A 15,728-nucleotide genomic window follows, 5' to 3' on the forward strand; every position below is an offset into this window, starting at 1 on the left:
GAGTGATCGCAAAGGGAAACCTGGTACGCTAGGCGTACGGGACCCAAACTCACACCATAATATTTAGCCTTTGAGCCCTTGTAAGGCCCTGGAAACAGGATCTTAACCAGTGATCAAGCAATCTAACAATCAAACACGATGATAATGGAGTAGAAGAATATACCAAGCCTTGCACACATTTATATCACTAAAACATCGGGTACAACTTGGACACACAGTAATGACTGCAAACACCAGTGGAACATCAACAACTATTAACAGACATATACACTCACTATATATAAGGGAAATGGTCTAGCCGTAAACAGGTTTACGATCGTAAACTTGTTTATAGTCGTAAACTAACTCTGGCCGTAAACTCACCAACAACACATCAATTACATGCTAATGACTCAATAAGACCTATACATTGATTAGCTTAGCCCAACCCATTAACTAGACCCTTTAATCTCCCCCTTGGTTTGGGGCTAGCCGTGACTCAGTCTCTTTCAATTATAAGCACATAAACTACCTCTGGCCGTAAACTCACCAATAACACATCAATTACATGCTAATGACTCAATAAGACCTATACATTGATTAGCCTAGCCTAAACCATTAACTAGACCCTTCAACCCTATTTAAGCAACTTAACTTCTGGAAAATCTCTTTATATCTAGCCTCCATCTCCTTAAAGTATTTATCTCAAAACCCTAGCCCCATTGGGAAGATTTTTGAGCCTCTTGTGTGGTTTGGATTGTTTTTGGTGCACCTTGGAGAAGAAGGAACTCATAAGAGAAGTGTTGGTTGTCTTGGAGCTTGTAGATCCAAGCCTTGTTCACCTCAGTCTATTTCTAGAGGTATAAAGTTTCAAAATTGATGACTATTTGATGTAGATCTAGCCTTAAGTCATAATATAAGCATGCTTTAGTCCCATGGTTTGGATTTTATGAGTAGAAGCTACTCTAGAGCCTTTCAACCCATTTTTAGTCATTTTTAAGGCCATTAAGCTATAAAAATCGGATCTATATGAGTATAGTCCTTCCATGCATTAGTTGGCGGTATTTTGATGAAGTTAGCGATTTAGGGCTTTGGTTTGGACACTATTAAGCCATGCAAAGTCGCAAAGTTAGGAACTTTATGAATTAAGACGTCCCATAAAAATCAAAATTGGAAGTTATGCATGTTGTCTTAAGGCATTAAAAGGTTTGGAGTTATATTTGGGCCTTAGTGTCGTACATTGGGTGTACCAGGTTGGTATGCGGGGCATACACAACTAAATGGCTATTGGGACATTTTTGGTCCTCGAGTCATTTTAGGTTTGGGCCTTGCTTTGTTGGGCCAATTATAGGAAGAGTAAATTAGTCTTTTACCCATTGGTATGATAGAATATGAATCAAACCTTGGATTATGGAAGTTACCTTAAGCATTGATTAGGGATATTTTGGATGTGTTCAGTTTGAGGAGACCGGTAGTAGTAATGCATGTGTATATTTTTTAGTTATCTCGGATTGAGGTGAGTCTCTTTACTGTACCTGTGGGTAGAAGGTACCAATGCTGATCCACTAGGATATGTTGTATGCTACCTGTCTTTGTGACTCTTGCATTATATGTTATGCTAGGACTATGGTATGCTGGGCTAGGCCCATATGTATAACGAGCGAGGCTCATGGTATGCTGAGCTAGACCCATGATATGACCGAATAGGCCTATTTGTATGCTGGCATAGGCCCATTTATTAAGAAGGGCTAGGCCTATTATTATGGGTTGGGCCCAATGTGAGGGCTATGCACAAGGATATGTATGGTGTGTGGTATTTTGCGAAACTCACTAAGCTTTGTGCTTATATTTTTATGGTTATGGTTTCAGGTACTTCCAATTCGAAAGGGAAGGGCCTATGTTTCCACAACACATCCACCCATGTTTCTATACTTTATGATTTTGAGATTGTACTATGATAACTATTTTTATTCTGATATACATTTGAATGGTTGATAAGAATAAATGGTGTTTATGTATTGAACTAAAAATGAAAATTTTACCACATAGTTTTTGGGATATTACATGTTGTGCAATGATCATGGTGGTATGTTATGTTTACCATGAGAGAGTACAACCAATAAGAAGGTTTGAGCCTTCAATTTTTTGTTGACTAGCTTTTTTTGAATGACAATTTATGTAAAAAAATTAAAGTTATTTTTTTAAAACTTTACCTATAAATCTACCACTTCATCATACTATTTTTCACACAATATTTTTCTTACTCTATTACAATCACATACATACATTTTGCCAACTTACTCTGCCACTCTAAGAACAAGATGTTGAGATCATGAAGGAAACCAAAAAATATTAAAAAAAAAAAACATAACATGCAAATCAGAAAAGAATGATTTGAAATTTTGAAGATGAAAGTCAATGATTACAGAAGGGATGATCTAACGCCTTGTTCTCGAGTTTTTTTTAATGTAAGGAAGGGGATGAAAAGAGATGAAGGAGAATGGAATGAAAAGAAATAGAAAGAAAATACAAATGATTAATCGGTTCTTGAGTTACACTGTGTTCTTGAGTTTTTTTAGGAGAAAAAAGAAAGGAAAAGAGAGGACTGAGAGAGAGAGAGAGAGGTGTTCTTGAGTTTTTTTAAGGAGAGAAAGAAAAGGGGAGGAGAGGATTGTGGAGGGGGGGGGGAGAAGAAAAGAGGCAAACTCTCTTTCCGCTCAAATTTGGGCGTATTGAGAAGGAAACCAAAAAAAGATTCAATTTACCATCATCTTCCTTGATGAAGCATTGAAGGGTAGGACTGTAAATGAACAGAACGAACACAAACAGGGGCTTGTTCATGTTTGTTCATTTAAGTTAGCCGAACAAATGAATGAGCACGAATGGATAAATAAACGAGTTTTTCTTGTTCATGTTCATTCATTTAACAAATTACATTATTGATGTTTGTTCGTTTATGTTCGTGAACAAGTTAAATGAACATAAATGAACAAAGATAAAAAAAAACATATATGAACATAAATGAACATATAATATAGTAATGTAATCAAACACGATTAAACATATATGAATAGAAAATGAACTTATATGAACAAACATAAACAAACTTAAATGAACAATATAAATAAACGTTCACGAACATAATTGAACGAACGAGAACATTGTTCATGTTCGTTCGTTTAACTAAACGAACGGGAATTTATGTTCGTGTTCGTTCATTTATTAAATAAAAGAACATAAACAGATTTCCCGCCAAACGATTCACGAACTGTTCGTTAAATGTTCAGTTTGTTTATAGCCCTATTGAAGGATATGAACCCTAAACATGGATGAAAACATAAGTTGACAGTAAACTTTCTTTCATTCTTCTTGAACTCGAGAACGCATATATACCTTCTTGTTTCTCCTTCCATCTTCTTTCCTTTCTCCCCCTCCCATCCCTTTCCGCTCCCTCTTTAAAATTTAAACTAAAAAACACAAGGTTAGATTAAAATCGAATGAAATGGAAGTATTTCAACCTTTTTGCACTTCCCCTGCCAACCCTTCCAATAGAATGAAATGGAAGTGTAACGACCCAAAAATCCATGCCAAAAATTTCATTTTTTATGGAATAAACAAACCACAAATGTCAACCATTCATACAAAACATATCACGTCAGAGTATCATGACCAAAACATTATTTTATTTTAGCAAAGTAAACACCCTAGGCTGAATAAACAATGGTGTGTGCCATGCGATCACCCTAAGCTCTTCCCTCCGATATCGGAAGTACCAGAAACCAAAACTGAAAACCGTAAGCACGAAGCTTAGTGAGTTCCCCAACCTACCACATACCATGCATAATCACATACTGCAAGCACTGGGCCACGCCCGCTATTTCAGGCCTTGCCCGCTACATTGAGCCCCGCTCGATCCCAGGCCCCGCCTGACTTCGAGCCCCGCTTTGTATACATATTTTTTTACTTTAGGCCCCACCTGGCCCCACCCGATAAATGCACACAAACATATAACCATAGCACATAACACATAAACTGAACATACCCTACTGCATTATTGTCCTAAGGCTTCGTCTGTCTTGGGCCTCGCCCTTGTCCTGCTACTAGTGAGCCATGGAACCCCGTCCAAGCTCTTGGTGTTAGTGAGATACGGGCCCCCACCCACACTTACCTTCCTCTCATCTCGGGCCTTTCCCCTGCTCTACTACTAATGAGATATGGAACCCCATCCACACTCCGCTAATGGTGGGGTGCGGGACCTCGCCCACACCCACCTCCCTACCAGACACATACAAATATCAAACAGACAACAAGTATAAATTATCATGCAAACATTCCTCAGGCACCCGCCCGACATCGAACCTTAATCCATAATCACTTACTAGCATACAGTACCTAGGGCTAACCCCCGGGTCTTCCTACTCATAAACTACATGGGTCGGCATTGTGGCCGTAGACCCATTTACACAATAAGGAGACTCGCCTCGCACTGCTGAAACCCTGTTGGTACACTTTTGGCTGCTATCTGATAATCCCCGCACTGCCGCTCCTCTAGCTCCCCGAACTATCAATACCACAATAATACTTAGCCCAATATAATAATCCTTCATAGGGTAGAATGACCATTCTACCCCTCCTAGTCCAACTTGATACATATTCAAAGTCCAACACTAGGTAAGCTTCCCAAACCCACTAGTGACCCACTAATGGCCCAATTTGCTACATTGGGCCCAATCCATTAATGAGCCTTACCCTAAGCTCAATTATATATTCCTTGGCCCATATTAACTGACTCTTGATGGCTCGCAATGGCCCAAAGGCCCAAAATCCAAAACACAGCCCACACCGAGGCCCAATACGCACAAAGCCTAACTGGCAGAGTACGTGGGGCGTACTCCTAGGTACGCTAAGCGTACTGGCTGATGGATTGTACGCCATGCATACCTCCTTGTACGCCCAACGTACAACCCTGTTAAGCCACTTTTCCATTAAGTTCTTAATACTCCAATCCAAAGGCTACAAACTTAGATCCAAGTCCTCTTCCATGTCTTAATTCATAAAGTCACTAACTTGGTGACTTGCAATCCACCAAATAAGTAATAAGTCCAAACTCAAAATGTGACAACATACTTTCATTCCAAGGGCTAAATCTCAAGCATGAGCAAAATAAATCCTAAAGGTTGGAACCTTACTGCTTATGGGACTCATATGACTCTAAGGGAGTCAAACTTGGACTTAGAAACGTGCTTGAGTCCCAAGGATCCATTCTTGGGACCGAAAGAGTCCACAAACTTGTACTAAGAGAGATCTAAGAGATTAATCATCAAGTTCAAAACTTTATACCTTAAAAAGGTCCGAAATGAAGAAAATATCCCAGATCTATATCTCATCCTTCAGCTCACCACCTTCCTTGTTCTTCACTTGTTGAGAAAATGGCTTTACAGCACTAGAATACTCTCCAAAGGCCTCCAAAGCTCCAAAAACACTCAAAGGAGGGATAGGGTTTCGTAGCATCTCTTTAGGGTGGAATGGAGGCTGAAACTTGAGGGTATAACATTCCTTATATAGTGGCATGCCCTGAAATTAGGGTTCCTGGACATTGAGCGTACGCCAAAAAGCTCCCGCGTCCACCACCTTTCATACACTAGGCGTAACCCAGCTTACGCTGGGCGTATCTACGTGCCTCCTACTTTCCATGCATGGCCCTTCTTTGCCAACTTTTCCATCGAGGGCCATAAATGACAACAACTTCAAAGTGTTATACTCCTTCATCCTAAGTCCGTTTCTGACGAACTTTATATCCCCGAAAAGGTGGCGAGAAGCCCTACGCTTCTAGCAACACACCCCGGCCCGAAATCTTCTCGACTAAAACTCAAAGCCCATAAATGACCGGAACGCCCCTAGCCTTGGCTTCCGAAATCCCTAAATGAATATTTTAGAATAGAGCGTTGCATGAAGTGTTTCAACCTTTTTGCACTTCTCCTCCTAACCCTCCCAAAAATAGAATGATGAAAAAGACACATATTTTGATTCTTTGATTCCTCTTTAATCTTTTTTGCACTTCCCCTCGTAACTCTCTCAAAAATAGGCCCATGAATCTCAAAAATAGGCTCAAGAATACATTAACCTTCAAACCATTCCATTCCACTTTTTAAACAAACTCAAAAATAGGGTGTAAGATCTTTTTGCAATGAAACCAAACATGAAAGAAAATATAAAAATATGTAAATTTATTTTCTAGTGTTCGGTTATTTTTTCCTTAAAATATAAGCATTAAATTTTAAGCAATGTAGTATTTTTCTTAATGAAAATCTAATAATTTTATTTTACTTTTCATTGGAAAAAAAATGATGTTTGGGTTTGTGTTGTGGTGCGGTGGGTATTACTCGTTACAATCATCGGCTGGGGTTTTGGAACATGGAAGAGCCGCTAAAAATCGAACATTCGCGTAAACCTTGATTCCGAAGAACCGCTGGAATCAAAACATAATCGAATATCGGAAGTTTTAATTGGCGGAATCAAGTATAGAATAGGAACATAGGATCACACAAACTTTCGAACATAGAATCGAGTTCTGGAGTTTTCAGACATAGAATCAGAAGTTTTGGTGGTATCGAAGCATACAACCTCAAAATTCGATCTCGGTATGTTTCCCTACACCTTCTTTCATTATTGTCTGAAGCTGTTTTTCGTCATTGTTCAGATAGAAAGAAGAGATGGCTACGTGTTCCAAAAAGTTTAAATTCTTTGTCTGAGAGTGATGATGACGACCCTTCTTATAGTGCTCAAGAAAATTATGAACTAAATGATTGCTTTATGAGATAATGATGTTTCCTTAAATCATGTTTTAGATGTTGAGTTAGATTGGGGTCCATGAATAACAGTGCAGAAGATAACTTTGTGAACAGTTGTGTGATGAACATGTGTTATCTCTTGATTTAGAAACAGAAGAAACTGTAATTGTGTTGTAGAATAATTGTTTTAGAGGTTTTTATCATGGTTTCCTCAACCAATTTATGGTTTCCAACAGATGAGTGGTTGATATAGTATCTTACTGTAACACCTCCGTATTTACAATCATTGTTTTTATTAGGACTTATATCATTGTTTTGTTAAATCCGTATCTAAATCATATCAAGTTTAAAGTTTTGATCTTGGATTTGACTTGTATGTGTAGGGGCCAATGGAAACAAAAGTAAAATATTATAGAGATCTACTGTGAGAGAAAGGAGAATCTGAAGAAAAGCATCTGCTGAAATTTCACAACCGACTTTAAAATAACTTATAATCAGTGGTGTTAAGGAGATCAAGTAGACTTTCTGAGGGATTTCAGAGGTAATCTCGAATTCTCCTTGCTGCATGTTATTAATTTTGTAAGAGTTGAACATATTGTTGTATATTCTTATGTGAAGAAAGTTGGTAGATGATATATTGATTTCACTTGGAAAAGAGAAATATGAGTTCTATGAGTAGTAATAAATAGTTGTAAGTAGGTGAAAAATTAAGAACACATGTGGGATCAAGGATGAAAAATTTGGTAGTTAATTTTGAGAAGATTGCTTATAAATTCGAAATCTAACATAGGATTATGCTAGTGGCAGCATATGGCCGGCTATCCCCTTTGGAAAATTACAAAGAAATCCAAAATGTTGGAAAACAAATTTATAGAACTCTTGACTCGAAACCTTGATTATTCTCATATCCTTTTAATTTTTTTTTTTTTTATCATAACATCAATAATCAGAACATAATTTTGAATTTCAATTAAAGTTTCAAGTAATCTTCAGGCGCTCCAATCTTAGATAGATCCACCTCAGCCTCATCATTTGAGGATGAAGCCCCAATTATTTCATCATCGTTATGCTTGATGCGCTCATTCATTTCATCTAGTTTGGATCTTAGTTGCATGAGCCCATGTATCCCAAGGGTTCCGATATATTCCTCATACGTTTCACAACCCAACGTCGCCTTTAAACGTTCTTTCAACATCTGTCCCCGTTTCTTCGCATTTGCTAATTGCTCATTCAATTCATCGAGTTCTTGATTGAGATTCTGCAATCTGGATTCATTGTAAGATTTCTTAAACCTTGTGATGAAATCGTCTGGCTGTTGGTCGGCTTGATTCAGGTTGAGAAATTTGTTTATGATGAAATGAACACCGGGGCTTCCAAAAGAGAGAGGCTTTCCACTTAACGAGAAGACGATGATTGCAATCTGTACGCCACAAAGCGTCGCGAGCTCATTGGCTTTCTTGAATAATCCGCCGTATCGCTTTGTCAAGGTAACCGCTCGCTCCTTTTCGTTTTCAATTCTTTTCAGCTGTATCTTCTTCCGACCACTTCCCCCTTTTGGTAATCTTGCCATGCTTTCAACTCTAGAAAATCTGAAAGATTTCAATGAATGTGTCAATGTGAAAGAGTATGAGAATGGCTGTGAAGGGGTTTGATTCATGAATGGTACGTACGGTATATATAGCCTGCTGATTCCAAAACTCCATAGTCAATTTTCATATTTTTGTTGACCCTTTTTCGACTTTTATAGATATTTAGTAAATAAATCAACATATTTATATTTACCAAGTTTGACCGCTTTTAATTGTCTGTAAAATGTTGGGGCCATCTTTAATGAGAAGGCGATCGCATGAGCTACACGTGTAATTTATAAAATTTAAAATTAAAAAAAGAGTCAAAACTAGTGACAACCAAGCATCAATAACACAAAATCTTATTGATATAGGCTGTAATTATCAATTTCAAACCAAAAAATGTCATTTAGTCATTAATCTGATGTTGACCGCAATAAATCTCTCATTATACCCTTTCGATTTAAACAATTTGTATTTTTTTTAGTTGGTTTTTATGGACATATATAAGGGCATATTTTAGACATATATTGAATATGAAGGCAGACTTAACATACATGTCCAACATAACTTTGTATGTTTTATGGAAATGCACTTGTTCTGTACATATGGTTTAGCCTTTTCACTTTTACCCTCAACAGTGTTTAGAATATTTACTTTATAGTAAAATGTAACTGCCAATGCTCCATGTATATACGGAAATTTGGTAAAAGAAACCAACAATGACTATAGATGCATTTGCAACCTAAATAGTCATTGCCAATTAGTGTACAAGTTATTCCATCACAAACATGTCTTTTGTTGATATGTAAATGAGCAGTTGATAATTGCAAATTAGAATAAGATGACAGATACCATTTTCAAAATAAATAGAGTCCACATTTGTTATGTGAGTCAAAGTGTCAAACTGACCATTCTTATCTTCAAATTGACAAGATTTATTTCCTTTTTCTACTAAGTTGAATAATGGTTATATTTAAATATGTGAATGGTATTGGAAGATATACCTCTTAGAGATAAATTGGCACAATAGATAATGTATTTAACGGTTTTTTCACTTCATACCTAAAAAAGTCATTTGTCACAAACTTAAAGCCTCAACAAACCATGTCATTTACATAATTTCTTTTCATTCAGTGTGAGATCTCACAAATTTTAGTGTAACTGAACTTCTTCGATCAATGCTTGGATGTTCAAGTAGCAGATCTTTAAATCATATTAAAGCTTTTCTGTAACTTACTTTTACATGACTGTTTGCATCCATATGTCTACAGTTGTTGAAGCCTATAATTCCAAGTATTTCTCACTTACTATGTACAAGCTTGTTCTTTTAAATAACATCTATTATATATGTGTTTTAGAATTTTCTTTTTTAAATTGCTAAACATAAAAGGGGAAACAATTTCAGTTGAAGGTTTTAAATCAACCCCAACCAGATATTAATATAGTTAAACCAAGCAAGGTCTCTTAGGACAATCTGTCCAATTTTCAAACCAACCCTACCGAATATTATATCAAATAAGCAAGGTCTTTCTGCTCTCCAGTTTTACATAGATCTGCTTCATACACATCATTTGAAGAGGAAGGCCTACTTGTTGTATTTTCTTTACCCTCAAAGTTCCCCATTCAGCTCTTCCAATTTGTGTTTTATACTTTCTTGGATCATTTGTACCTGCTTCTTCTCGTTTACCAATTGTTCATACACTTCATTAAATTCTTGAAAACACTTGATGGTTGGATTACTGGTAAGAACTGAAACAGATTTTGATGAAATGATTTGATGGTTGATTAATTTGTTTTGAGTTGAGAAATTTGCTTATGAGTTATGACATAACGAATGCTCAGGCTTCCAAAAGAGAGAGGCTTTCCACTGATGGAGAAGAAAGTGATTTTCAGTTGTATGCCACACTGTTTGGTGAGCTTACTGTCTTCCCTTAATAAGCCACATTAGCACTCGGACAAGGTAACTGATCGTTCCCTTTCATTCTCAATTCTTTTGAATTGTGGCTTCCTATCACATTGACTTGATAATCTTGCCATGCCTCAAATCTGGATAATGTGAAAGATTATGAGAATGATTGTGAAGGGTTTGATCCATGAATGGTAAAATAAATGACTAAAATGCAAAAAAATAAAATTTATGAAAAAAAGTTCCAATATCGGGTTATGTCGCAAATTCATTTAGTCGACTAATCATCATAGTTTTTATGAATTCCATTTTGACTATAGTTACATGAAAGCTCACCATAACATCTTAGATTCTTCATAGATTGCATGTAAATTAGAGAAGCTCTTAAGAATCCTTCTTAATTAAAGTCTTATACAAGGTAAGCATTTAGTCCATATAAACTAAGAATATAATTAATCCATACAAAATAAGCATTTGAAATAAAAAATAAGTACTCATAATAATAAAAATATAGAAAGTTATACCAATACTGAGTGCAAAAAGAAGATGATGAAAGCTTCTAAAAATCGTCATCTTTTGTTGTTAAAAAAACTCTATCCCGCAATCTAAGTATCAATACACTAATTAACATAAACGAAGAATATAACTAATCCATAGAGGATGTAGTAATGCTCCAAAAATTAATACAAAGAAGAAACAAAAAACATTTGATCCTCTCTCCATTGGCGGCACACGCTCTCTTTTTTTCTCCTTTGCTGCATTTTCCAACCCCTAAAAGACCCAACGTGGGTTTCAAATTAATTCATGGGTGTGTTCGGCACGTAGCGTTTGGAAGCTTCTGGCTTTTAGCTTTTAAGAAAACGCTAGTAAAAAAGAAAAAGTCTCGTTCGGCGACAGGAGCGTTTAGCTTTTAACCTAAATAAAACGCTCTAAAATCAAAAGCTACATGGAATAGCTTTCAACAAAATGCTCCAAAATCAAACGCTACTCGCTACCCTCTACCAGCTACCCGCTGCCAGTTAGTTTTGCCGAACACGCCCCATATTTGTGCTTCTAAAATAAACCACGTGGCTCTTATATGTAAAATGTGATTAAGCCCTTTTTTTACTCCTATTTTCTTTTCTTTGGGTGTCAAAAAGATGTTGGACAATATAATCCAATACAATCCTGTGGCAAGGTTGTTATGATCGAGATATTACTTAAGATCGTTTTACGTTTTGTAAAATTGTGATCGTAATATCAGATCGAGATCGAAACATCCAACCAAAATGAACTCATATTCAAATTTGCTTCGAAGATATTGGGTGTGAAGTATATATTCTAACTTGATGTTGATTAAGATGTCGATAATGGAATCAACTAAAATTTTTAAGCATGAACCATAGTTTTTGTTGCTACAAACTGTAAAAACTAAGAATAAGACATCTTACTTAGAAAAAAAATTATTTTGATAATGTATAACTAAATATGTAACACTTGGTTCTTTTCACATTTTGGTTTAGACCCTTTGGGGGTGTTTTGTTTGCAGAATTGGTCCCTAGGGGGCTGAATTGCCAACTTTGGGAAAGTTGGAGTACGCTAGGCGTACTAAGGCAATTTGGTCATGGAGCTCATCCACGTACGCTAGGCATACGTGGAGTACGGTTAGCGTACGTGAGCAGATTAGAAACCCGAATTTTAGGGCTTGTATCCTATATAAGCCATACGTTAGCCTCTTTTGGTCTTGTTTAACCAGCCTCCTTACCCTTGAAAACTCTAAATTGTTCCTTAGCCTTTGTGTGGTGCTTTTGAGCTCTTGTGAAGCTTTTGTGGGGGATTTTGTGCATCTTGAAGGGTAGGAAGAAGCTTGAAGACTCATTCTTTGGAGGAGGGCCTTGAGATGCAGCTTTAGCACCTTCTTTTGGTGGATTTTAAGGTATAAAGTTTATAGTTTGTCATTTCATTTCTTGGATTTATCTCTTGGCTTGTTTTTGGTCATTTTGGTCCCTTTCGTTGGAGATTGTGAGCAAAGGTTGTTTTTGGAGCTTATCCTTGTAAATCTGGTCATATTATGGGTTTTTTAAGCATAAAGGTGTAAACTTTATGGTGGTTTTGATATTATGTGTGTATTAAGTCATTTATTAAGCTTTTTTGAGCTCTAGAGCCCCATTAAGCCATGCATGTACATAAAGTTGACAACTTTACATGATAAACCACCTTAAGGAAGTCAGATATGAGTTTGGGTTGAAGTCTTAATCGGTTAAGAGCTGAAAATGGGAAGTGGGTCAAGATGGTGGAGTACACTAGGCGTAGAAGCAGGTACGCTGTGCGTACAAGCCCTCAAGCGTGTACGCTGAGTAGGTCCCGCATACTCAACAGAAAAGGCTTTGGTCTTTTTGGGCTCTCGGTTTTGGGCCATGTTGGACTTTGGTTGTCTTGAGCCTTGTTAGGCCATCTAAATTCTTTTGTTGGGCTGTGATATTTTATTGGACTCTATTTGTTGAAGGCCCATGAAAGAGATTGGACTCAATTTGGAAAATTGGACCATATATGGGCTTTGGGTGAAAATTTTGGAGACTGAGCTTTTTGGGCAATTGGTTTGGGCCTTGGCCTTGGACCAAGATGGGGAAAGGGTAAAAATGTCTTTTACCATAATTTGGACTCTTAGTGTGAGTCGGAATCCAATTATTGATTGGATGTTATTTTGTAATTCATAGCTTGAGGATTTTAATGGATCTGCAGTTAGAAATTTATTTGTGAGTTTCAGCTGTGTGAGGTGAGTCTCCTTAGTGTACAATGGGCCAAAGGTACCAATACAGGTCTATTGGCTTATGTATTATTAGAAGACCAAGGGGTGGCCCATGGCATTTTATGTAAGACCTGGAGGTGGCTCTTGGCAAATTTGTATGCAAGACCAAGGTTCAAACCCTGACAGTTAAGTAGATTGTATGTTTGTTGTCTTTGTGATGCTTGCATGAAAGACTAGGAGGTGGCTCTTTGCACTTGTCTGTAAGACCCATGGTATCGGCCCCCGCCTTGGCAATGAAAGACCATGATACGACTCATGGCATAATGGCAAGACCATGATATGATTCATGGCATAATGGCATTACTATGGCTGACACATAGCATTCTCTATTGTATGTATGGTATGTGGTATTTTGCGTAACTCACTAAGTTTGCTTACGGTTTATTGTTTATGGTTTCAGGTACTTCTGGTTCAAAAGGAAAGGGTCAGACTTGATAGCAATGCATCCACCCATGTTTTCACATCTTGATGATTTTGAGATTGTATAATGATAACTGTTTTTATAAAACACTTTTGAATGTTTAGAAAAGGATTTTTGATTGTTGAATTAAAGATAATTAATTATTTGGTTGAATTAAAATTGAAAATTTTACCTCATAAATTTGGAACGTTACAAAATACATAAGATTACAAAAGGATTATTATGAGTGATCTGCCTAACTCGATTTTAACTTCAATAGACGAATTTTTGAGACACGACTATGATGAAACTAGGGAAGTGAGATCGGGATCGTAGTTTGATCAAGATTGTTTTTCACCTGTAGGATTTAAAATCGTAAAATTTTATGATCAAAATCAGGATTTTAACAACCTTGCTTTGTTGTGTTGTTCATTAAGCCAAAAACTGAACCAAGTCACGTCCAAATCCACTCTCCTTTTGTGGTGCTGTTCATTAAGCCAAAAACTGAACCAAGTCTTGTCCAAATGTACTCTCCTTTGGTCAGATAAAAAATGAAAAGGTTAGGAAGACACCCCTAATATTTCAGCTCAATCCAACAACGTTTGCCACTCTCCCTCTGATTATTTTATAGAAGACCACACAATGTTTCTAAAAATCAGAAAATTCCTTTATATTGTTTTTTTCTCCTTGATTGCGGATGTAGTTACAGGACTTCACAAGTGGTTGCAAGGCTCTTGATGTGGCTTTAACAATGCTCAAAAATACCATCTTGCGTATACAAATCTACACAAAATTTAACTTAAACTAGTAAAAATATTCAAAACAATAAATCTAAAGATTTAATGGAAAAATATTAAAAGAGCTAAAACTTGAATAAATTGTATGCTAAAATAAATACAAAATTATAGCTATCACAACATCCTTACATATTTTTTTTGAACAAGGTAATTATATTACAAAAAAGCAAGCGAGAAGCTAGAGATACATGTTATTTATACATTCAATACACGGTTCATTACACCAATTCATCCATTCAAGATTTTCACAGTTTTTAGATCTAAATTTGACCCAATTGAAAACCATGACTCGCTAGCTAACTCTTAGCTACTTTTAGATTTAGACTTGAAGATCAAGTTGTTCCTGTAGTTCCAAATAACCTCCTTACATATTTAGTACATATAAATGAATAAGTTAATATTTAATAAGTTTGCGTGATTTTAGTATGGATTTTTTATGATTAGAACGTAGTTCCAAACAAAGAAGTGTCCTTTAGCAATTAATATGAGGTTGAGCATCATAGATGCAAAGATGTTGCATATGCTCCTTCAGTATGAGCAGTTTTCTTTTAGTTCATTTTTCTACATATGAACATTTACATTAGAAAAACATTTGCCAAGTTATTTTACATAGATTTAGCACATTAGTAGCATTATTTTTATAAAACAACATGCAAAATGGTCATGTTTACACCTCGCACGAAGGTAGTGATAATATTAGGATTTAGGGTTTTTATTGTAAAATCATAATTACGTGTGCAAACTTCAAGTTCCCACCATCAAACAAATACCTCTAATCATTCACGGTTCTTTAAACACATGCAAGTGAGGAAAAGAAAACACTTGACATGCAAAAGTGTAAACCAAAAATCTATGATCAAATTCAATAAACACGATTGTTAGGTAATCTTGATGGGTTATGGGTCAAGGATGAGGAGTAATCCACGGGTCACCAGTCATGGAGTGGAGTAGTGGATCACAGTTGAATAGTTCATGCCGGACTAAGTATTTAGAAAGTGGGTGTTACCAAGTCTTTGATTGACAGAGTATTATGGAGAATAAGGAGGAAATAGTTGCATGTTTATTTTCTTTCTTTTGTTTATAGTCCGTGCCATTGTGGTAGTGGTGTAGCAGCTGAATTGTTTATTCTATAGTGTAGGATGTTTTTTAATAGATGTAATCAGTTTCCATTTGCAAGTAAATATAAACACAAAGAAAACCCAAATAAGGTTGAGCAATACATGAGAGTCGATAGTTGCAGGCTTGCATCTGGGTTTAAAGGAAGGCCTAGTTTCCAACAATTGGTATTAGAGCACAAGGTTAGGTTGAAGGGGCTGTGGGTTTGTTCCAAGAAATAGCATGCAAGAAATTCATAACAAGCAACAAGCAAGAAGGTTGACGCATAGTCTCTAGAAAGTAACAGGAAAGACAATGATAACAAGTAGAATGTTTTGGGTTTGTAGCAAGTAGCAAACAAGAAAAAAAAATGCAAGAAGCAAGAACGAGATAGGAAAAAA

General features: G+C 36.4%; 1 long non-coding RNA gene across 5 annotated transcripts; it reads left to right on the top strand.

Annotated features, from left to right (window-relative positions):
• Positions 1 to 6,325: 6,325 nt before the first annotated feature.
• Positions 6,326 to 13,622, top strand: LOC145037193 (uncharacterized). Of its 5 annotated transcripts, none has more exons than XR_013678694.1 (6): positions 6,326 to 6,620; positions 7,154 to 7,311; positions 8,104 to 8,257; positions 10,184 to 10,301; positions 12,019 to 12,162; positions 13,436 to 13,622. It is a non-coding gene; the product is annotated as an uncharacterized LOC145037193 (long non-coding RNA). The 5 variants fall into 5 exon arrangements; XR_013678730.1 differs by having other exon boundaries at positions 10,184 to 10,253; XR_013678750.1 differs by lacking the exon at positions 12,019 to 12,162 and having other exon boundaries at positions 10,184 to 10,253; positions 13,436 to 13,620.
• Positions 13,623 to 15,728: the final 2,106 nt, after the last annotated feature.

The sequence above is a fragment of the Lactuca saligna genome, chromosome 1, assembly GCF_052625555.1.
Source record: "Lactuca saligna cultivar CGN05327 chromosome 1, ASM5262555v1, whole genome shotgun sequence".
In the NCBI taxonomy this organism is placed as follows: Eukaryota; Viridiplantae; Streptophyta; class Magnoliopsida; order Asterales; family Asteraceae; genus Lactuca; species Lactuca saligna.